General features: G+C 39.0%; 1 long non-coding RNA gene across 5 annotated transcripts in view; it reads left to right on the top strand.

Annotated features, from left to right (window-relative positions):
• LOC145515871 (uncharacterized) overlaps nt 1–21,578 on the top strand; it is a 44,063-nt gene extending 22,485 nt beyond the window's left edge. For 3 of the 5 annotated variants that reach the window (XR_014061080.1, XR_014061082.1, XR_014061079.1), the window contains 2 exons: nt 5,928–6,030; nt 21,227–21,578. This is a non-coding gene — a long non-coding RNA (uncharacterized LOC145515871). The remainder of the gene's footprint in view (nt 1–5,927; nt 6,031–21,226) is intronic. The other 2 variants (XR_014061083.1, XR_014061081.1) reach the window with 1 other exon arrangement.
• The last annotated feature ends 3,074 nt before the right edge of the window (nt 21,579–24,652 follow it).

Raw genomic sequence — 24,652 nt, forward strand, 5'->3', positions numbered from 1 at the left:
TACTCCTTTTCTTATTTGGAACCAGTCTGTTGTTCCATATCCAGTTTTAACTGTAGCTTCTTGACCTGCATACAGATTTCTCAAGAGGCAGGTCAGTTGGTCTGGTACTCCCATTTCTTTCAGAATTTTTCACAGTTTATTGTGATGCACACAATCAAAGGCTTTGGAATAGTCAATAAAGCAGAAACAGATGATTTTCTGGAACTCTCTTGCTTTTTCAATGATCCGGAGGATGTTTGCAATTTGGTCTCTGGTTTCTCTGCTTTTTTTAAAACCAGCTTGAGCATCTGGAACTTCACAGTTCATGTATTGTTGAAGCCTGGCTTGGAGAGCTTTGAGCATTACTTTACTAGCGTGTGAGATGAGTGCAATTGTGCAGTAGTTTGAGCATTCTTTGGCATTGACTTTCCTTGGGATTGGGATGAAAACTGACCTTTTCCAGTCCTGTGGCCACTTGCTGAGTTTTCCAAATTTGCTGGCATATTGAGTGCAGCACATTCACAGGATCATCTTTCAGGATTTGAAATAACTCAACTGGAATTCCATCACCTCCACTAGCTTTGTTCATAGTGATGCTTTTAAGGTCCACTTGACTTCACATTCCAGGATGTCTGGCTCTAGGTGAGTGATCACATCATAATGATTATCTGTGTCGTGAAGATTTTGTTGGACAGTTCTTCTGTGTATTCTTGCCACCTCTTCTTAATATCTTCTGCTTCTGTTAGGTCCATACAATTTCTGTCCTTTATTGAGCCCATCTTTGCATGAAATGTTCCCTTTGTATCTCTAATTTTCTGGAAGAGATCTCTAGTCTTTCCCATTCTGTTGTTTTCCTCTATTTCTTTGCATTGATCACTGAGGAAGTCCTTCTTATCTCTCCTTGCTCTTCTTTGGAACTCTGCATTCAAATGAGTATATCTTTCGTTTTCTCCTTTGCTTTTTGCTTCTCTTCTTTTCACAGCTATTTGTAAGGCCTCCTCAGACAGCCATTTTGCTTTTTTGCATTTCTTTTCCATGGGGAAAAGAAATTACTATGAACAAAGCTAATGGAGATGATGGAATTCCAGTTGAGCCATTTCAAATCCTGCTGATTTGCATCACAGATGATGCTGTGAAAGTGCTGCCCTCAATATGTCAGCAAATTTGGAAAACTCAGCAGTGGCCACAGGACTGGAAAAGGTCAGTTTTCACCCCTATCCCAAAGAAAGGCAATGCCAAAGAATGTTCAAACTACCACACAATTGCACTCATCTCACACGCTAGTAAAGTAATGCTCAAAATTCTCCAAGCAAAGCTTCAGCAATACGTGAACCATGAAGTTCCAGATGTTCAAGCTGGTTTTAGAAAAGGCAGAGGTACCAGAGACCGAATTGCCAACATCTGCTGGATCATCGAAAAAGCAAGGGAGTTCCAGATAAAAAACATCTATTTCTGCTTTATTGACTATTCCAAAGCCTTTGATTGTGTGCATCACAATAAACTGTGGAAAATTCTGAAAGAAATGGGAATACCAAACCACCTTGAGAAACCTGTATGCAGGTAAGGAAGCAATAGTTAGAACTGGATATGGAACAACAGACTAGTTCCAAATAGGAAAAGGAGTACGTCAAGGCTGTATATTGTCACCCTGCTTATTTAACCTATATGCAGAGTACATCATGAGAAACTCTGGGCTGGAAGAAGCACAAGCTGGAATCAAGATTGCCAGGAGAAATATCAATAACCTCAGATATGCAGATGACATCACCCTTATGGCAGAAAGTGAAGAAGAACTAAAGAGCTTCTTGATAAAAGTGAGAGAGGAGAGTGAAAAAGTTGGCTTAAAGGTCAAGATTCAGAAACTAAGATCATGGCATCTGGTCCCATCACTTCATGGCACATAGATGGGGAAACAGTGGAAACAGTGGCTGACTTTATTTTTTTGGGCTCCAAAATCACTGCAGATGGTGACTGCAGCCATGAAATTAAAGTATACTTACTCCTTGGAAGGAAAGTTATGATCAACCTAGACAGCACATTAAAAAGCAGAGACATAGCTTTGCCAACAAAGGTCTATCTAATCAAGGCTATGGTTTTTCCAGTAGTCATGTATGGATGTGAGAGTTGGACTATAAAGAAAGCTGAACATTGAAAACCTGATGCTTTTGAACTGTGATGCTTCAGAAGACTCTTGAGAGTCCCTTGGACTGCAAGGAGATCCAACCAGTCCATCCTGAAGGAGATCAGTCCTGGGTGTTCATTGGAAGGACTGATGTTGAAGCTGAAACTCCAATACTTTGTCCACCTGATGCAAAGAGCTGACTCACTTGAAAAGATCCTGATGCTGGGAAAGATTGAAGGCAGGAGGAGAAGGGGACGACAGAGGATGAGATGGTTGGATGGCATCACTGAGTCAATCATTATGAGTTTTAGTAAACTCCCGGAGTTGGTAATGGACAGGGAGGCCTGGCGTGCTGAGGTTCATGGGGTCGCAAAGAGTCGGACACGACTGAGTGACTGAACTGAATTGAACTGAATTATTCTTTTAGCAAATATTACATGGTGCATAATATATGGAAGTGCTGACTGATGATATATATATAGAGGAAAAGCGGGAAAGAGGATTGATGAGATAATATAAGATGACTAATTGAATCTCTGATGCAAAAGAGGTGCTGAATATTATAAATTATAGTCTCCAACAGGATGGCCATGGCTGCCATCTTTCCACTTGTATGTGGCTTGGTGGAAATGACTGCGTGGTCACAGCATAATACTGGAGGATAGTTACCTTCTAGGAGCCCTGCCTTCATGAGGCCCCTCTCATCTGAATGCAGCTCCTTCTCTTAGATGTCACCAAGAGAAAAGAGGCACAAGCATGGGATTACCCTATAGACAGTCTAGTCTTTGTTCTGCCACATTAATTTTCCTTAGAAAAATCGTTTAATTTCCACGTGTGTTTGTTGACTTTTCCAGAAGGTAGATTGCACATCACACTCTTTCAGATCAATTCAGCTCTTAATTTTCTGGTTCATCGAAGAAAAACCCATGAATTCGCTTCTGTTCAATTCACAAACTTTTCTATGAACATTGAAAATCTGTACAGCTCTCAGCGAAATATTCAGAAGATAAAACAAATAAGGAGTCAAATATTTGGTGGGGAAATTAACCATTGCTATCATTTGCTGAGCGTTTACCAAATGATAAAACCTTCGTCTGTTGCAGCCTTTCAAAACCTCATTACAATCATGTGAGGTAGTCACTAGCCTCCCCACTTTACAAATGAACTGTCCAAATCACAAAGAGTTCAGGTGATTTGTCCAAAATAACAGAGCTAGTAAAGGTAAAAATGGCCTTCATACACTTGTTCTCTACGTCTGTATCTCTATTTCTGCTTTGCAAATAGAGACATGGAGACAATAGAGAGTGATGGGGTCTCCAGAGAAATGAGAGACCTGGCATTTGAGGGGCAATGTGCCAGGTGGCACTAGCGATAAAGAACCTGCCTGCCAGTTCAGGAGACATAAGAGACGCGTGTTCAATCCCTGGGTCAGGAAGATCCCCTGGAGGAGGGCATGGCAACCCCACTCCAGTATTCTTGCCTGAAGAACCCCATGGACAGAGAAGCCTGGTGGGCTATAATCCATAGGGTCACAGAGAGTCAGAAATGACTGAAAAGTCTTAGCATGCATGTGTGTGAGAATAGCAAACCAGCCCAGCCATAGAAAGGCAACCCCATGCTACCAGTTGCTCTTTTTCAGCAAAAAAACAGTAAATACCAGAAGTTAATTCCTTAAATTATTAAATGTTGACCAATGCATATATTTTAAACACCAAGGACCAAACAAAACATGCCTCCTGACCAGATGCAGCTACAGGCGCCAGATTGTAATAATTGGAAGACATCTGTTCTTTTCTAAAAAAAGTTCATTTAATTTTTTTCTTTTTTTTATACTTGGGAAGCAATGTAAGCACATTAACATTTACGAAAGATAAATCCAGTGGTAGTATAGCAAACAGTGGAGCAGGAAGGCCAGTCAGAAGATTATTGCAATAGGAAAAAGATGACAAAGGCTTGGGCTATGGCTATGCGGAGACTGGGGCATGAAAAAGTTTTCAGAGTAAAACTGAACCATTAAATGTGGCTGAAGACAAAAAAGAAGGTACCCATGATAATCCTGAGCTGTCTAGCTTTGGTGATTAGAGGAAAAGTAATGTATCGATGGAGACAAGAAACATAAAAGGAAGAGCAGATATCTGGAGGAAAATAGTGAATTCAATTCAAGAAGTGCTGAAATAGAGGTGAGGAAGTATTCAAATAGCAGCAAGCTTTTCTCAGCTTTTCTATTGTGAAAAATAATAATTCCTTAGATTAAGTCAACTCTGATCCACTGATCACAATCACTTTTTTGGAAACACTAAGAATTTCTAGAATTGCTAAAATCTGTTTATTCTTGTGAGCTTAAAGCACAAAATCAATAATCAACAAGAATTAGTAACAGCAGAATCGTAAACAGGATTATCGTTTAAGAATTTGCTCAACGTTCCTTTGTGTTTATACTTTAGTTCCTTGAATGCATACAAATATATATGTACCAGGATACATTTATTCATTCAATAAACATTTTGTTTATTCTACACAAAAGGCATAGTGCTGAGAAAGTCAGGGGGGAAAGACACAGTTCCTGACTAGAAGCAACTCAGCACCTGATGACAGGTAAGTAAATAATCATAACATGAAACAAAAATTGCCAAAAGAAAAGAAGATAAGTGTAATTGGAAGACTCTGAAAGTTATAAAGTTGAGGAGTAACAAATGAAGGTCTTGTTAAATGAAGCAGGTCTTCAAACCCTGCTGAGAAATATTCCTAATTGACCTGGTTAAACCCACAATATTTCTCTGAATCTCCAAACCTTTACCCTTTAGCACAATTTCTTTTTAAAAAGCAGCTCCAGCTTCTGAGTGATAAAACTAGAAGTTATTTTAAAATCAATATTTAAACAATATCAAGCAGTATCTCATAGAACAGCGTTTCCATTCTCCACAGTAAATGTGCTGGAAAACAATTTGTTTTTTTTTCCCAAATCTTTAATTTCATGTGTAGTTCATGAAGTTTTTTCTTTAAGCCTGCTACGTCTCCCCTCTAATGGGATCAGGAGTTCCAACACCTTCATAGGTATTACCATGGTGATAGAGATGCTTGCATTTTAAGCTGCACTATACATGGCTGCTTCCCAGGCTGCTCAACGGTAAAGAATCCACCTGCCAATGCAAGAGACGCAGGAGACATGAGTTCAGTCCCTGGGTTGGGAAGATCCCCTGGAGAAGGAAATGGCAACTGACTCCAGCATCCTTGCCTGGAAGATCCCATGGACAGAGGAGCCTGGCGGGCTATGGTCCATGGGGTTGCAAAAGAGCTGGACATGACTGAGTGATTAACAGCAACAAAATGCATGGCTGTAGCTTAGTTAATGTTTAGTCAGGACTACGTTAGTCTCCTTCTGCACCGTATCATTTACAAAACTCAGAGTGTATGAGGCCTCTCCAGGAGTACATGTCCCTTGTGATTTTTCACTCTTACTGAGATAGACAGACTCTACCAAGGAAGACAGTCCTGGGATGACAGCAGTAGCGAAGCTCTGTAATTTTATTTGGTCTTTGGGTTGTGGGAGGGGATGTTCACCCTTCTACCACGTAGAGCAGCAGGTTCAGAGTTGGCATTGGCCTGATGAAATGGAAGGAAGTCACGTTGTGCTCCATGAGGGAAGCAAATATTTTTATGGATGAGGGTACGAAGGGCATTTCGGTAATTCTCCAAGGTCACGCAGTACATGGACTTCAATTCAAGCATCACGGATCCTAACTCAAAGTCCAGTGATCTTTTCTTGTTCCTTTTCTTCCACTATTTTATTAGATTTACAAATGTTAACCTATAAACCCTTCAATAGGATTGACTTCTGACAACAATGTGAGGAGCTCTGCTGACCTGTTCCCCAGTGACGCTAATGAAAATTATTTCGAAAAGCAATGACTTAAAAGCCAATGATGCAGGTATCATTATTATTATCCCTATTTTTTTTTTTTTTTTACAAATAAGGAATGGAGGTGCAGGAAGTTAAGTAAGTTGCACAAGGTCATGTGTAAAAGCTCAGATGTGGACCTAGTTGGTTGGTTCTAGAGCACAGTCTCAGAGTAGAAGAGGAACGGTGATGGGGAAAATATTTTATGTGATTTATTTGGAAGGGAAAAGAGTATGAATGAGATACTACTTATCTCAAGCTTAGGAGTCATTCAGAGCAAGGTGTTCTATCCTTGCTTTTGTATGCATCTATGTCGTCACCCAGGGTAACAACAACAAAAAAAATTAGTTTGCCCATCAAAATGATGAAAGTGATAAACTCTCCCTTCCTGGACTGTTGGAACAGCTAAAGAAGACATGGGCTTCAAGATGCAAGAGTACCTAACATCTGACACGTGGCAACGCCAGTTTATCCATTTCTAATCTCTTTCCTCATTCCTCCTTTCAAAAAATCCAAGTGGATTTTTACAAATTTGAAAAAGTTCACAAAATGGAGACTTTATGTATACAATAAGGTGAAATGGAAGTGTTAGTATCCCTGCCAACTTGGCGTGTCAATCTCAGTATGAAAGCTACATACTCTGGTATGGCAACTATGGTTACCAATAGGGCTTCCCAGGTAGCTCAGTGCTAAAGAAGCCGCTTGCCAATGCAGGAGACATGAGTTTGATCCCTGGGTGGGTAAGATCCCCTAGAGAAGGGAATGGCATCCACTCCAGTTACCCTTGCCTGGAAAATCCCATGGACTGATGCGCAACAGTCCATGGGGTTGAAAAGAGTCAGACTTGACTGAACACACACACTTTGGTTACCAGGAGAAAATATAACAGCAAAATTCAGATTTTTCAAAGTATTCTTCTAATAATCTGTATCACAACTCATGAGATCCTCGTACACGGGAGGGTAAAAAGGTAGCAGAGAGTGGATGAGCCGAGGACTCGCAGCAGAGTGCTATTTTTGGTGCTTGGAGAAAAGGGAGATGCTGCTCTGTTCAATATTTACTCCCCCACCCCACCTCCACCCTTAGAAGGAGTCTTTCCTCTACTCTTGGCCCCTTGGAGAGAAAGGGGAGTCAGACACAACCCTTACAGAGTGCTGACCACGCCCTTAGAGTGGGAGACACAAGAGACAGGGGTCTGACCCTTATCCTAAAAATTAAAGGGACAAAGAGGACAGTCAAAAAAAAAAAAAAAATAGAAGTGACTGCAGGAATCAAGGATGAGCCTTTAGTCCAGGAGTTTGTCAAAGTAATGCGGGCATAAGTACTGCCCATGGACCACATGTGGCTGTGTTTTACTGTTGCCCTGGACATTTCTGTAGAAATTAATGGGTCTCCAACAGGGAGAGGGTTGTATGGAACGGAGCTCTGGGAAATCAGTGGCTAAAAGGAGAAATCACAAATATCCATGAAATAATGTTGGAAGGACTTCACAAAGGAAAAAAGAAAGGTGTCGATTTTACGCATCTCACAGACAGAGCACAGAAAGCTATCCTAAGACCTCATTCAAAACCCAGAAATTCTTTCTCTTTTTATTCTCCTCTTCCTACCCTCTGAACCTGTGAGAGTGGGGAGAAAGTGACAGGAAAGCAAAAATGACAGCAGCTACTTGAGGCAGGGAAGATGATTTTCTTTAGAGTGAAAATTAAATTACCAATACCTAGGATTTAATATTTGAAGGTCTGAGCTGCTAGTTTGGTGGAGTTTTCACTTGTCTTTGCTTTTAACCTTAAAGCAACCATAGGGCTATTTACTTCCAAGAGTAAATTGAATAATTGCATCTGATTTTTGTCCTATGGATGTCAATAAATTAACTGTATTTAAATAAACTATAATGAGACAAATTAAGACAAATATATAATTGCCTTTTGATCAAATCTCAAAAATCATGGTAGTTTAATATGTCAGGTTAATATACTCATATATGAATAAATGTGTTTGGCTCTTTATAGTTGATAATTCTGAGAAGAAATAATATATTTATTCAACAATGAAAGAATGTTTTTGTACCCTCTTCTTATTTCCACCCAATGTAAACTTTTTGTTTTTAATTGGAGGATCACTGCTTTACAATATTGTGCTGGTCTATGCTGTACATCAACACTAACCAGTCATAATAACATATATATACATATATATGCATAATTACAGATAGATAGATATATTCCCTCCCTCTTCAGCTGACCCCTGCATGCCACCACACTAGGTTGTCACAGAGATCTAGACTGGGATCCCTGTGTGGTAGGGGGATGATGCAAAGAATTGATTTAGTTCTGCGGGGCTCTGAGGTCACAATCTGGCTGGTTTGAATCCCAGATTAGACTCTTACAAAGTAAAACTAAGCCTCTTACTTTGAGCTTTGGCATACTACACCCTAACTTGTTCAGTTTCATCTGCAAAACTCAGTTTTGTGACCTGCAGTATGAAAGGCTAACAGCACCTACTTCAGAGAATTATGTCAGGTGAAATCTTTCACAGAAGGACTAGAATAGAGTAGGCTCTTCATAAGTCAGTGAGCAATTAATACATCTTAGCACTCAATAAATATTAGCTGCAGTTGCTAGCAGAACTTTTATAATTTTTATGATGAAAAGTGGTATGTCTGTGTAAATTTCTTAAAAACACATTACAATAAAAAGGGAGGTATAAACGACTAAAATATTGTAAGTAAGTAAATAAGTGTTAGTTTCTCAGCCACATCCAACTCTTTGTGACCCCATGCGCTGTAGCCGGCCAGGCAACCCTGTCCACGGGATTCTCCAGGCAAGAATACTGGAGTGGGTTGCCTCTCCCTTCTCCAGGGGCTCTCCCAACCCAGGGATCGAACCCAAGTCTCCCACATCATAGGCAGACTGTCTGATTAAGCCCCCTACTAAATATGGGAAATTATTCAGAGTCTCTTAGAGGGAGAATGCAGCAAAAACCTAGCTTCAGCAAGATGAAGAGGATATGAAAAGAAAATAATAAATAATTTTAATTGTCGTAGTGAAAGAAGAAAGGAAAAATAGAACAAATAAAACACCTAGTGGTGATCAGAAGGAATAGAAAATAGACAGAAAACAGAGCTTCTGCTGAAGGAAGTAGAGTGTGCATCAGAGACAGCTTTGGGGAAGTTTATAGAGAAAGGAAAGGAAGGGACTGAAAGACAGAAAAAAAAAGAATACATCATGAAAAGGAAGGAAGACCAAGAAGAAAAAAATAGTCCATAATAAATGAAACTCAATTACAAAATAATAAACACAAAGGAAATTAAGAAGACATATTGTGCTTCATGAATATAAAGAACCTGTCAGTTCTGAGGAATCGTGGAAAGGGAGAAGAGGTTTTATATAAAATCTTGAAGCACAAGTTGGATAAATATAAGCCTTGTTGTTATCACTGTTTAGCTGTTAGGTCACATCTGACTCTTTTGCGACCCCGTGGACTGAGCCCACCAGGCTCCTCTGTCCACGAGGTTTTTCGTGCAAGAATACTGAATTGGGTTGTTATTTCTTTCTCCAGGGGATCTTCCTGACCCAGGTATTGAACCCAAGTCTTCTTCACTGGCCGGTAGACTATTTTTTACCACTGAGTCACCTGGGAAGCCCCAACCATAGGCATATCAGAACTAAAAAAAGATCATGAAAGCAGATAATTAAAACACAGAGGTCAGAGTTAAAGCCTTTGGAGCCCAAAATAAATAAACTGGCTTGACTGTGAGTCTAGGAAATGAGAAATAGTTGTGCCAAAAGTAACTCTACTTGTAACCATCACAAGGAGTATAGACATTTGAGAAGTAAATGAACTCTGAGTCAGATGACTCTGGATGTAAATTATGAGAAAAAAGAGATTTAACTTTGTAGCATGTGCTGCAGCCCTCTCCTCTCTCACCCCCGCCAATGGTCCTGAGAAATACAAGCGGAGAGATTACTCAAGGCTATGTCTCCTTTCCTTCAGTGTGAAAGAGAAAAATGGTCGCATTTGGAAGGACTATGGATTCATTAAAAAAAAAAAAAAAAAACTGATAGGACTAAAAACAACTAAAACTAAACAAAGGAGGCAAATATATATGTTGTTGTTCAGTTGCTAAGTCCTGTTTGACTCTTTGCAACCCCAGGGACTGCAGCTTGTAGCATGTAATCAGTCTGATATGGATACAGAATTTATAATGTTTACATGTATGTACCCACATAGAGACTGGAAAAACACTCATAAAGGATGAGTCACAGGGTGGCTATGGTTTATGTGTAAGAGAAAAGTTTGCCTTTTCAGATCATTACTCTAATGGCTTCCCTGAAAGCTGGATCAATTGGAAAAGGTATTCAGAAGATGAAGGCATTCCTACAGGGCAGGGAGGTGGTTCAAATACCAGAGGAAATATCAAGGTGAGAAGGTTTTCTCTTTGTCAGAACATTAGAGTCTGGAGGAGGCACTCTGAGAAAAAAAAGAGTGAAGCGAAAAGAAATAATAGCAGCCAAGACACTTTCTGTTTTAAATTCATTTAATGAGAGCAGTGGGGAAAAAAACAAAGAGGAGAGACTGGAGCAAAATCAGGGAGCAAAATGAGGGCTATTTATGTTGATAGGTTCAAAGTGAAAGAAAGAAAAAGAAGTAATGTCAAAAATACAGAAACTCCACAAACATTATGTTCATGAACAGAGGAGACTGTGGCGAGCTTAAAAATCAAAGCAGATGGCAAAAAATGATGCAAAAAGAGAGGACTTGGATAATTGGTGGTAGTCTAGATGCTAGGTTGTGTCTGACTCTTGCAACCCCATGGACTGTAGCCCACCAGGCTCCTCCGTCCATGGGATTTCCCAGGCAAGAATACTGGAGTGGATTGCCATTTCCTTCTCCAGGGGATCTTCCTGGCCCAGGGACTGAACTCGGGTTTCCTGCACTGCAGGCAGATTCTTGACCGACAGAGCTACCAGGGAATTCCCATTGGATAATGAAGGTATTTCAATTTTAAGAAAAGAATTTTAAAGAAAAACATTATGAATTTCTACTAGGAAAGTCGAAGATGAAGAACTAATTGATTCAATGGGAGATGCACTCCACAACCTTAAGACTGGGCCATCAGTGAGTTGATAAAGAAAACTGTCCCACGTGCAGTAGCCTGGCATTCAAGCAGACATTCTAGTCCAGTTAAAAAGTCATTTGAGTAAAAATGAAACAGGTAGCTCAATAAAGGGAAGAGTCCTATGACAGTATTTTTACAGGTTGCTTGAGAAGGTATAAAGAACTCAAAGTGGCAAACATCACCGTGCTGATTAAAATAGTTTTTCTGGGAATGATGCTGTTGTAATAAAAAATGTGTTTTGGCCCATGCAGCCTTGGGTCAGAAGGTACTGGGTGAACTGTAGTCTGGTATCATGACAAAGGATAGCATTGGGAAGGTTTCTTTATACGCTTTAGGTCAAGAAAATCTTGCAGGGAGGTGATATGATAGTTCAATTGGGAAATCATACAAATGAGTTATAGAGCAGGTGTATAACCATCATCCAGCAAAGGAAGAAGTTAAATTACAAATGTTAAGTGAATCTAAGTGTTACGTACTTCTGTTTGAAATCTTCAGAATTTTTGCAAAGGAAAAAAAAATGTCTCATGTGAAAGAAAAGAAATGTAAGGATGAAAAGAAACAGTGATAAGCCAGATGGGTCCAGTCATATCTCATGCAGCTGAGATCACTCTGGAAATAATGAAAACAAAAGAGATGAGAAAATTTAAAATAGGTGAAAAGTACACAGCAAAATACGGACAAAAGCACAACACGATAAAAGGGAAGGAAGGAAAGTTGTAGAGAAGATGCACTGGATGACAACTGATCTTTATGCCTCTTGTTCAGATTTCACAATCAAATTATGAAAAAGATGACCACGTCCATTTTACAAATTAGAAAATCGAGCATTAGGCAGGTTAAGTAACATGCCCAAGGTCACACAGCAAGCAAACGTACAGCTGAAACTAAATTCTCTGGCTCTCTTACTCCTAAGCCTTTATCTACACACCATTGCTTTTCAAAACAAAGGCATAAAAGTGAGAAATAAAGGGAAATACAATTCTATTGAAGCTGTATAGTTGAAGGATGGGCATATTGTCTGTAGAGCATGAGGCTGAAACAAATAAAAAAAAAAGGAAAAGAAAGAAATGTTGGCACGATTTCCACTCGTCAGTTAAAAGACAGTCCTCTGCAATATTATGTAAAAGTGTATCTGACCACCAGGCTGCTCGGGAGCTGAAATATGTGTTAAACATCCAGGCTAGCAGCACAGAGCTGCAATTTGGAGCTAGAATTCTTGTTAAGGAAATAATTCTTTCTGAATAATACATAATTAAAGTCGATTAAGTGTTACTTGACTTCTCTTTTGTGGCCATTCAAATACATCATTGCCACTGTGCGTAATTAAAGGAGCGGCTCTCCTTAAAGTATGTCATTGGGGAGTAAAGATAGACTCACTATCCTCACTCAAAGATCACTCAGAGAATGGAATACCAGGGATGTTTTCCTTCCTTGAGGAATCAGGAAGGTCACTGGAGGAGGTACATTAGAGTACAACACCTCCTTTTATATCCCCTCGATGAAATGACGCCTACACTTAGATTGTCAAGGTATGCTACATCTTTTCAAGTTCCAGGGGGCACGAAGTTGAACACTAAAACTGATGAAATGAAAACTAATGTAGAGTGAATTTTACAATATATTTTATTGGAAAAAATAACAAGTGTTTAGTAAAGTAAGGGGCTCCCTTTGTACAGTTCCACTTTTGTAAAATGATTATGAATGCAATAAAATGAAATTCTGCCTGGGACATATGAATGCTACATGGTGATATTATAGGCAATAATTTTTTCTGCTTTTTCTATAGGGAAATTTCATGCTATATATAAATACATATTTATGAATATTAATTTAACAGCCTGTGTTCAAAAGTAAATCCCAATTTCAAGTCACTTTTAGAGATAAAATTAGGATAATTGTCACTCTGATGAAGTTCACTTTAAATGTTTTTTAGAATGTAGAATGCTTTTGTACCTAATTGACCCAGAATTTATGGGCCTTAAGACATCAGTTTCATACCCCAAGAAAGCAGTTGTAAGCAAATTAAGAATGTAAATAGTCATATGAGCAAAATTTTTAAAGTTATCTAAGTATTATTTATATTAACATTATATCAATATTAATTATAATCAAAATAATATTAATAATAATTACCAATGTTTCCTGAGGTTACTATATACCAGACTATATATAATGAAGTGTTACATATCATTGAATTTTTTTTGAATAATCATGTGATATCGATGCTGTAATTGTTTCAATTTGCCCCAATAAAGAGGCTGAAGCAATGCTAGGTGTTTTGATAACATCTTCGTAAATCAACAATAACTTCATAAACCCAATGCCTTGTGAACCCAGTGTAATAAGTCACCCATGATTGATGTTTCTTAAACCTGTTGCTCATTAATCACTAATCCTGATGATCTTGAAAATAACCTTTTATTGTTCATCTAAAGAAAATTAGTATTTCTCCTTTCACTATTGAAATAAAAGTTTAAAAAGCTCATGATCTTAGTAACTATTCTTCAATCTATGTTCAGTATCCTCTGAAGCTAAAGAACCAAAATTTCAGAGGTAGAGTAAAAAGTACTCATTGCTAAAATACCTCCCAGAGATTTTTACAACTACTAAGATATGATGAAAGTAGGAAGGAAACCAACCCTGAATATTCATTGGAAAGACTGATGCTGAAGCTGAAGCTCCAATACTTTGGCCACCTGATGCAAAGAGCCAACTCATTAGAAGAGATCCTAATGCTGGGAAAGATTAAGGCAAGAGGAGAAGGGGACGACAGAGGACGAGATGGTTGGATGGCATCACCAACTCGATGGACATGAGTTTGAGCAAGCTCTAGGAGTTGGTGATGGACAGGGAAGTCTGGTGTGCTGCAGTTCATGGGGTTGCAAAGAGTCAAACATTACTGAGCAAATGAACAAGATAATATGATGACTGCTGTCTTAGTTCAGCTGCTATGACAAAATACCATAAACTGAGTGGCTTATCAACATCAGAAATTTCTCACAGTTCTGGAGGCTAGAAGGCCAAGATCAAGGGACCAGCCTGGAAGAGCTCTGATGAGAGTCCTCTCCCAGTTTGCAGAGATGTGCTTAGTTGCTCGGTTGAGTCCAACTCTTTGCAACCCCATGGACCGTAGTCCGCAAGACTCCTCTGTCCATGGAATTCTTCAGGCAGGAATCCTGGAGTGGATAGACGTGTCCTCCTTCAGGGGATCTTCCTCACCCATGGATCAAACTCAGGTCTCCTGTATTGCAGGCAAATTCTTTACTGTCTGAGCCACCAGGAAGCAGGCGGCTGACATTTCCTTAAATCCTCACATGGTAGGAAAGCTAGCTCTTGCCCCTCCTATGTGGTCACTGATGCCATTCCCAAGGGCTCATCCCTCATGACCTAATTACCTGTCAAAGACTCTTCCTCCTAATACAGTTACATTGAGGATTAGAATTTCGACAGATGAATTTTATGGGAACACAAGCATGTGGTCCATTTTAACTGCCGAGTTTGTATGGCAAATTATAACTAAAAAAGGCAATGGATTCCTGATTTCCACTCTCAGGTTTAACATGATTGACTTTTTATGTGTCATTGAAAGTGGAATGTGGGTGCCTTTTTTTTTTGACTCCACATGTTGTCAGTATCTGACATTCCCTGGAACAGCGATGCCACAACATTGCCTCCTCTACTGTTCTACTTCTCCCATCCTGAATTGTGTCCAAGGCAGGAAGTGCATTTGCCATCTTGGGCCTAGTGTTGAAATGTTTAAGTTTATATTTCCAAATCTGATATCCAGTGACTCTCTCCATGGGAATCAAATCAAGTTTTACCACATGGGGGAATATTACTCTTTCAAAAGATATAGCTATCAAAAAGGATAGTGTGAGGAAAAAAGAGACTACCTCCCCATCTTTCATAGTGCCAACATTCTACTGATAGAAGCAAAAATACATAAAGAAACATAAATAAATATACTTGAAAGTCAAGTAGTGATGAAAGCTATGTAGAAAAATTGTAAAGCGAAGGTTATAGAATGACAGATTGAGGTAGGTACGGGGAGTCAGGTTCAATAGAAAAGGCGTCCCGGGAAGTTGTTGGGGAGGTGGAACATACAATAGGAGAGTGAAGCATCCAAATTCTTGGAAAGGAGTTACAGATGAAGGGGGGGCGGGGAACAATGTTCCAGATAGAGGGAACAGAAACCAGGGGACAGACGGGAGCTTCCGTGAGCACTGGGGTTTGCTTGTTGGTAGCATGAGCCCGACTCTTACCTACTGAGGAGTCGAGGAGGCGGGGACCCCAGGCACCCAGAATGCCCACGTTTCTCATCTCAGGGCTCCCCTGCCAGTCCGGTAGGAATGTCAAGATCCAGAGAGATTGGGCTTCCTCTGGGAAAGATGGTCCAGGTAACAGTGTCTGGACCCAATGCCATCACCTTTACCTGTCTGTTGCTCAACGCATCCCAGGCCACTGTCTCCCTCCCACTGCATCTGAACCTGCACCAGCTCCCCACCCCACTCAAAAGCCACACAACACATGCTGTGGCTCCAACTCTACCCTATTTGTCTTCCCGGGATACTGTGCATTGCACCCACCCAGCCCAACGTAGACGCGGCTGTGGCTGGCTCCAGAAAGCGTGAAGGTCAGGGGCATTGAGTAACATGAGTGAGTATCATGGAAGGATGGAGGCCCCAAGAAACAGTGACATGCTCAAGCCCAGCCTTGTTTCCCAGGGTGCTTAGATTGCTTTCTAAACGTGATGGAGACCACTGGCAACTTCTGAGTACATGTGTGCAATGACCTAATTTACTTTGTATTTGGAAGATTGTCTGGAGGCGGGAAGATCTGTCAGTAACACAGTTCAGTGGAGGCAAGAGAACTCTGCGGTTTGGTCCAAGAGGGAGCGAAGTTGATGCTGAGACATGGTCAGATCCTGTGTGTGCACGTTTGCTTGGGAAGATGGAGTTCTTCAAAGTTATTAATAGACTCAGTGGAGACTGTGCCAAATAAAAAGGAGTCAAGGATTCCTCCAAGATCTGGGGTCTGCATAGTACATGTTGGGGATCTGGGCTGAGATGGGGCAGGCAGGCTGTGGGTGGATTCAGATGTTCTGCATTGGACACGCTGAGTCTGATTGTGCCTGTTAGACATTCAGGGAAAGAGGCAGTGGGTTCTGAGTCCTGGAATTCAGGGGACGTCAGGGTGGAGAACCAAGTGAGGGAGTCCTGGGTGTGTGGAAGGAATGTTAGTTCGTAATTCCGGATGAGATCATCGGGAGGAGCACACTCATGAATAGGAGCAGAAAACTTGCTCAAGCCTGTTGTCCTATGACAAAAGGTGTGGTTCTTTGCCCCAAAGTGAGGAGCAGTGGTGGTTTGACAGTGGGACCACGATTTGTAGAATACCATACATCTATTACTGTAAAGAAATTAGAATGGTACCTGGGACTGTCACCCAACCTCCCAGAAAAGGCAATTCTTTTCTTTTCTTTTCCAAAATAAATTTAAGTGTGAATATATCAACGCCCCAAAGTATATGATTCATTTTCAGCAGTGAGCTTCAGTTAATCCTAGGAGGCTGACAGATTCACTTATGAAAACTGGTGGCACAATTGGGAAGAAAAACTGCCCTTTTGAGTAAGTGCTTTATAAAGGCAATTAAAGCAGAAAGATGTGTTTATGAGCTTTCACCCTTCAAAATGGCTATAGATCAAATTTATTAAAAATGTAATTTGGAAGAGAAGCTGGCAATAACAGTAATAAAAATAAAAATGAAACTAATTTATCTTAGAAGTCTATGGCGCTCCTAGCCCTAAACAACCTAAAGAATCTGTCAAAACAAGTAGGTATTAAAAAATTCCTTTTAATTCTAAAGCATTTTGAACCAGGATGTGGCTTTTGTGATCAATTATTCTAATAGCTTAGGACAGAAAATACCAATATAATTTTCAGACATCTGAAACTTAATAGGGATGATGTTTAGAGGTTATTTTTTTTAAATCAACACAAAATAGAATTTGATAAGAAAAATAAATACACTAGTAAAACATATATGTATCCAAGTGCTTAAAAGAGGCAGTATTATTCATATATATTGAAATCAGCTTTTCCCCTGTTTTGCAAAGTCATGTGCTCTTTTTCTTTTCCTAATTAATCGTTTTTAAAAGAAAATTAGTGACTACCCTTTAGGTTTAACAGGACATTAAAGCTATCAAATGCTCTGAGCATTCAAGTAAGACTCTTTCTTAATATTTCTCCTACCAACTTACTTTTGATCCTATTTTAAGGAAAAAGAGAACATTCTGTCTTCAGTTCAAAAAATAATGTCCAAACAGATGATTTCATATACCAGAAAATATGATTTCAACAGCATTTCAACTATTTTGATATCCTATAATGAAATAAATTGAGTGGGCCTATCCAGTTTTGCACAAGTTCCTTCACTGGTGAGGAACTGGCAGCTTGCAGACAAGAGTCAGTTTCACTGTTTTCAGATAAACGATGGTCTCAAGTGTTTGTAGGTAGTGAGGAAGAGTACAGCCAGAGAGAAATGATGGTGATAAAATACAGGTAGTACATTGGCCTCAAATGGGATTAGCTGAACAGACTGTCTGGGGGAAGGCCAATTCTACCTTCTGATAGCAGCTCTGTTCCTCGGTCTCTGCTTTGGTTTATGTCTTCCCAGGATTAGATAATGTTCTGAAATGTGAATTCCCTCATTTCCTCTCTTCCTGCCTCCCAACATTCCTAAAGGATGACACTTAACTCTCAGACCTAAGAGTGGATCTTTATCTTCAATTCATTTAACATGTTAAAGTTATTATTAATATCACACAGAGTGAATAATGATCTCAAAGAGTCCTTCTTATCAAATAAGCCTACCTACAAGGCTATCTCAGAATGAGAAACGGGAGGTAATTATTTAAGCAGAATTTTAACGGATGTGGGCTTTTTAAATTCTGTAGCATCATTGTATTTAAAATCATTAAATGATAGTTAAATGTCTACATGAACCAGATCATCTTGATATTAGCCTGAATTATCTAGTAAGAAAATTATTTTTGAAAACCAAGCAAGTTGGCTAATTAACTATAATTGTCAATTTCCATCCACTTACTTTCAGTATTTGTAAGTACAGGTCTTAGCGATACTAATCTGGGAAAAATAACAAGGAAAAGTTTTGTCTCTTGACAATATTAGTCCAAATTACATGTACATTGAAATTATGAAATCTATTTCTACTAGATTGTTCCCTAAAAAGTGCTTACTAGGAACAGAGAGCAGGAACACAGAAGATTCATTCATTCATTCTCTGTGGTTTCCTTAGTTCAGGAAAGTGATTATGGTCATACAGTAAACAATAGTGATTCTCTATGCAAAATATTTGCTATTCTGCCTTCAGAATTAGTAAAAGGCTATTTTTAAAGCAACAAATACCCACATTACTAGTCAGCTTTGTATTTTCAGCTATAAAAATATAAAACAAAATCAAAAGGTACTTATGTGATCGAATGATTTTCCATCTCTTGGCAAAGGAGAGGAAGAACTGATGTGTGTTGTGAATGTTTCACCGATGACTATATGGAGTGTGACAGTTACCTACTGCATAAACTGTATGCTTTTAGAAATGAAGGAAATTTCAAGCTTTTTATGGGCCTGTGTGAGTCTGTGTGGTAGCTAGAAAAATGGTATGTTGAAAGGAGTTTACTTAAACTTCTCTGTCTGGCTAAAGGTACAAACCACATCCTTGCCTGGAGGCAGTAGCTCTATCTAAATCAAGCTGGGCTAGTAATTTGTTCATGTGACAATAGGATGGAGACTCTTGTTAGCTACTTTGTGTGTTAGTTTTACATGGAGTGTAAATTAAGACAAAAATATTGATTGTTGTAAGTTTACTACTAGTATGAACATATCCAAATATATTTGAGATTAAATAGCAATTGCAATTTTTTTTAATTATATGGTGAATCTCTCTCTTCTCTTTCTCTCCTATAAATATACAGATACAAATAGTTCAGAGACAGGTCAGAGATGTTTAAGGATAGCTTGATCTATGACAGATTGTTGATAGATAGGCCTGTGATAACTCATAGATACAGATACATCTAAAATAGATCACAGAATTGTTGCTGTTGTTCAGTCATGTCTGACTCTGTGACCCCATGGACTGCAGCACGCCAGGCTTCCCTGACCTCCACGATCACATAGAGTTTGCTCAAATTCATGCCCATTGAGTTGGCAATGCTACCTAATCATCTTATACTCTGTTGCCCCCTTTCCTTCCTGCCTACAATCTTTCCAAGCATCAGGGCCTTTTCCAATGAGTCAGCTCTTCCCATCAGGTGGCTAAAGTATTGTAGCTTCAGCTTCAGCATCCAGTCCTTCCAATGAATATTCAGGGTTGATTTCCTTTAGGACGGACTGGTTTGATCTCTTTGCAGTCCAAGGGGTTTCAAGAGCCTTCTCCAGAACCACAGTTCAAAAGCATGTAATCTTCAGCTCTCAGTCTTCCTTATTGTCTGACTCTCACATCTGTACGTGACTACAGATGTATAGATAGATTTAAGACAGGTATATCTAAGACAGATATATCTGTAGATAAGCAGGTCACTGATGATCTAGGATACATCATATATAAGTACAGATAAAACTACAACACATAGCTATAAATCTATAGACATGGTCTGTGATCTATATATTTATACCTATGATCTATATGTTTATGTCTAAGTATTTATAGGAGGGCATGAGAGAAAGATCAAGTTTGGCAAAGACGTTTTTGTGAAGGGCCAGAGTGCTCATATTTTAGATTTTATAGGTTATGTGGTCTCTGTGATACCTACTCAACTTTTTAATATTGTAGCAAAAAAGTGATAAACAAATAAATAGCGCAGGGAACTTCTCTGGCTGTGCAGAGGTTAAGAGGCAGCACTCCCACCAAGGAGGGCATGAGTTCAATCCCTGGCGGAGGCACTAAGATACTACATGCCAGACAGTGTGGCCAAAAGGAAAAAGAGCACAACTGTGTTCCAATAAAATGTTATTTATGAACACTGAACACTGAATGTAATGTATTTTTATCTAACATGAATTTTTAAAATCATTTAAAATGTAAGTGACTGGGCTCCATATAGAAAGACTCCTCAGGACAGATATGACCCACGGCACTATAGCGTCTAACACTTAAAATATATATAATAACTAATTATTTTTCATCTCAGAGAATCCCATAGCTTGTTGTAGGGCTGTCATCTTATTCTGATATGCAAGAATCTCTAGAAAAAATATGAACTCTAGGCAATAAAATGAAAGGTAGTTTCAAAGCAGAGGACTTTTTTAAAAGAAAATGTAATTTTCTTGCATGAATTGGAACACAGCCAAGTTAGAAAAACTCACACCTCTCCTCTAAAACAAAGCGCAAAGCAATAATATGTCTCTGCTAAATGTTTCATTATAAGAAAAGTTAAGATGTATAATTAGTCAAAATAAGATCCCAGTATTTTCACAGTATTGCAAACACAGTACAATATTAATTTTCACATTATATTTTATATGCAAACAAATTGGGTTTGTCTAAAAAAAAAGTGTTGCTTTCCTCACAAAAGCTCCATTTGATAATAAATAAAAACTCCAATACAACTTGAAGATTTCCATATGTGATGAATTTCAGAGATATGAACAGAAGAAAAATGTATCATTCTGTTTGAAATATATGATGTTACAGATGGAGTTTCTTAAATTAATGTTTAAAAATCTGAGAGCCCAACTATATAATTTTATACAAAAGAGTGAATGGATACACAAATGTTTCTTTTGAAGATTTTATTTGGCATCCAGGTCATTGATAGAACGTAGACACAAGAAAGCTATTTTTTTTTTTCTTTGATTCAATCAAAATTCCTAGTCAGCAGGCTGGATTTCTCAACCAGCTATTTCAGGAGAGTGCTATAAATTTTTCTTCATATCCAACCTTGCTATTCAAAAGGTTACCAATCTTTGGTTGATTTTGGTGGTTGTAGGAGTGCAGACATTCCATCAAAGACATAAAAGATTTGAGAACTGAGAACTGAGGAGCCCTGATTCATGATTGTTTCTCTCATTTCTCTCTTTGTCATTAGGAGCTAGAAATGGGCCACTGAATTGCACAACTCTTTCTGGAATATTGTTGTCCTGGTATAATCATAGATATATGTCAAACATCTCTGAGCTTTCACGGACTAAGGCAACAGAGGAATTTATGAACAACAATTGAAGAAAAAAAAAAAACAGGTGATGTCGCTTCATCTTTCCCTTTATTCTCTTCTATCAAAACAACCAAACAAAACCAACAATAACTCATTGAATCATGAAGCTAAAATTTTGTAATAGAACTATAAAAGAAAGGAATGTGAAATCCTACTTAGAGACTAATATAAAGGAACTTGTAGAACCTGGGCTTTAAAAATAAACAGACTATGTTTGGAACAATCACTCTGGTTCACATTAAAAAGTGTAATCTGTTTCTTTCCATTCTCAGTCTGGGTATTAATCAATCTTGCTTTTTAATCATCAAAGATTACAGTTGTACAATACTGAGAAGTATAGAAAAGAATACAATTATAAAAGAGAAGAAACTAGAGATCATAGAAGAGAAGCCGTGCTTTCTCCTGAGCATCTTTAAATCCCTAAGTTTGTCATAATAAGCTCTTGGATCAATTAACTATTTCCATTCCAATTTTCATTAAGTTTTCATTCCAATCCCAAAGAAAGGCAATGCCAAAGAATGTTCAAACTGCAGCACAATTGCACTCATCTCACACGCTAACAAAGTAGTGCTCAAAATTCTCCAAGTCAGGCTTCAATAGTAAGTGAACTGTGAAATTCCAGATGTTCAAGCTAGATTTAGAAAAGGCAGAGGAACCAGAGATCAAATTGTCAACATCCACTGGATCATCAAGAAAGTAAGAGAGTTCCAGAAAAACATCTACTTCTGTTTTATTGACAACGTCAAAGCCTTTGACTGTGTGGATCACAACAAACTGTGGAAAATTCTTCAAGAGATGGGAATACCAGAACACTTACTTTCCCTGCCTCCTGAGAAATCTGTATGTAGGTCAAGAATCAACAGTTAGAACTGGACATGGAACAACAGACTGGTTCCAAATCGGGAAAGAAATACATAAAAGTTGTATATTGTCATCCTGCTTATTTAACTTATATGCAGAATACATCATGAGAAATGCCAGGCTTGATGAAGCTCAAGCTGGAGTCAAGATTGCTGGGAGAAATGATATGCAGATGACATCACCCTTGTGCCATAAAGTGAAGAAGAACTAAAGAGCCTCTTGTTGAAAGTGAAAGAGGAGAATGAAAAAGTTGGTTTAAAACTCAAATTAAGAAAACAAAGATCATGGTATTCAGTCCTATCACTTCAAGGCAAATAGATGGGGAAACAATGGAAACAGTGAAAGACTTTATTTTGGGGGGCTCCAAAGTCACTGTAGACGGTGACTGAGGCCATGAAATTAGAAGACACTTGCTGCTTGGAAGAAGAGCTGTGACCATCATAGTCAGAATATTAGAAAGCAGAGACATCACTTTGCTAAAAAGGTCCATCTAGTCAAGGCTATGGTTTTGCCAGTATTCATGCATGGATGTGAGAGCTGGACTATAAAGCAAGCTGAGCACCAAAGAATTTATGCCTTTGGACTATAGTGTCGGAGAAGACTCTTGAGAGTCCCCTGGACTGCAAGGAGATCCAACCAGTCCATCCTAAAGGAAATCAGTCCTGAATATTCATTGGAAGGACTGATGCTGAAGCTGAAACTCCAATACTTTGGCCACTTAATGCAAAGAACTGACTCATTAGAAAAGACCTTGATGTTGGGCAAGATTGAAAGCGAGAGGAGAAGGGGACGACAGAGGATGAGATGGTTGGATGGTATCACCGATTCTATGGACATGAATCTGAGCAAGGTCCAGGCATTGGTGATGGACAGAGAAGCCTGGTGTGCTGCAGTCCATGAGGTCCCAAAGATTCGGACACGACTGAGCGATTGAACTGGCTTTCTAAAAAAATGATCTAGTATGGCTTATAAAAACACATATATAACTATAAATATGACTAAGGTAGAAAGAAGACCAAGGTAAATTGAAACTGTGTAATTACTGAAGGTATTTAAGTCTTTTACGTCAATTTTGTCTATTACTGGTAAGATTAAAATTTGCCAGTAAAAAAATACATTTGAATCGGTTCTACTGAGATGGATGAAACTGGAGCCCATTATACAGAGTGAAGTAAGCCAGAAAGAAAAACAACAATACAGTATACTAATGCATATATATGGAATTTGAAAGATGGTAACGATAACCCTATATGCGAGACAGAATAAGAGACACAGATGCATAGAACAATTTTATGGACTCTGAGGGAGAAGGTGAGGGTGGGACGTTCTGAGAGAATAGCATTGAAACATGTATATTATCATATGTGAAACAGAACACCATCCCATGTTCGATGCATGAGACAAGGGCTCAGGGCCGGGGCAATGGGATGACCCAGAGGGATGGGATGGGGAGGGAGGTGGGTGGGGGGTCCAGGAAGGGGAACACATGTAAACCCATGGCTGATTCATGTCAATGTATGGCAAAAACTATTACAATATTGTAAAGTAATTAGCCCCCAACTAAAATAAATAAATTTATAAAAAAATAAATAAATAAAAACGCATGGGTAGACAACTAAAAAAAAAAAATTTGCCAGTAAAATCATCAACTTCACGGGGAAATTTCTGCTTGTAGTGATAAGGCAGACCACTCTCTCCATACTGATTTTCACAAAATTTCTTGGCTAATGCATTGCTTTGTTTTCTCCATGACATTTATAACAGTCTCAAATACCATGTGTCAACTGACTGCAATTTGACGTATGAAATGGTCCTAGGAAAGATCCTGGCCAGGAAATTTCATCACAGCATCACAGAAATTTAAAGAGCCTATCGTGATAACAGTAGTGCATACAACCCATCTATAAATCTCCTTAACACTCTCTCAAGAGTCCAAATACATCCTAGGAGGTCTGAGGTATATTTAGATAAAGCAATCTCAGCTTGGCTTAGGAAGTTCACTCATGCTTGTCTAGAATAAAGGCTGCATAGTATGATTGTGGTCAGTGAACTAAACTGGACGGGAGTGGGTGAATTTAATTCAGGTGGACATTATAGCTACTACTGTGGGCAAGAAGCCCTCAGAGAAATGGAGGAGCCCTCATAGTCAACAAAAGAGACTTACATGCAGTACCTGGGTGCAGTCTCAAAAAGACAGAATGATCTCATCTTATTTCCAAGGCAAGCCATTCACTATCACAGTAATCCGTGTCTATGCCCCAACCACAGATGCTGAAGAAGCTCAAGTTGACCAATTCTGTGAAGATTTATAAGACTTTCTAGAACTGCTGCTACTGCTAAGTCGCTTCAGTCGTGTCCGACTCTGTGCGACCCCATAGAAGGCAGCCCACCAGGCTCCCCCGTCCCTGGGATTCTCCAGGCAAGAACACTGGAGTGGGT

The sequence above is a fragment of the Giraffa tippelskirchi genome, chromosome 7 (assembly GCF_054371585.1).
Source record: "Giraffa tippelskirchi isolate mGirTip1 chromosome 7, T2T-mGirTip1v1.2.pri, whole genome shotgun sequence".
NCBI lineage: Eukaryota > Metazoa > Chordata > Mammalia > Artiodactyla > Giraffidae > Giraffa > Giraffa tippelskirchi.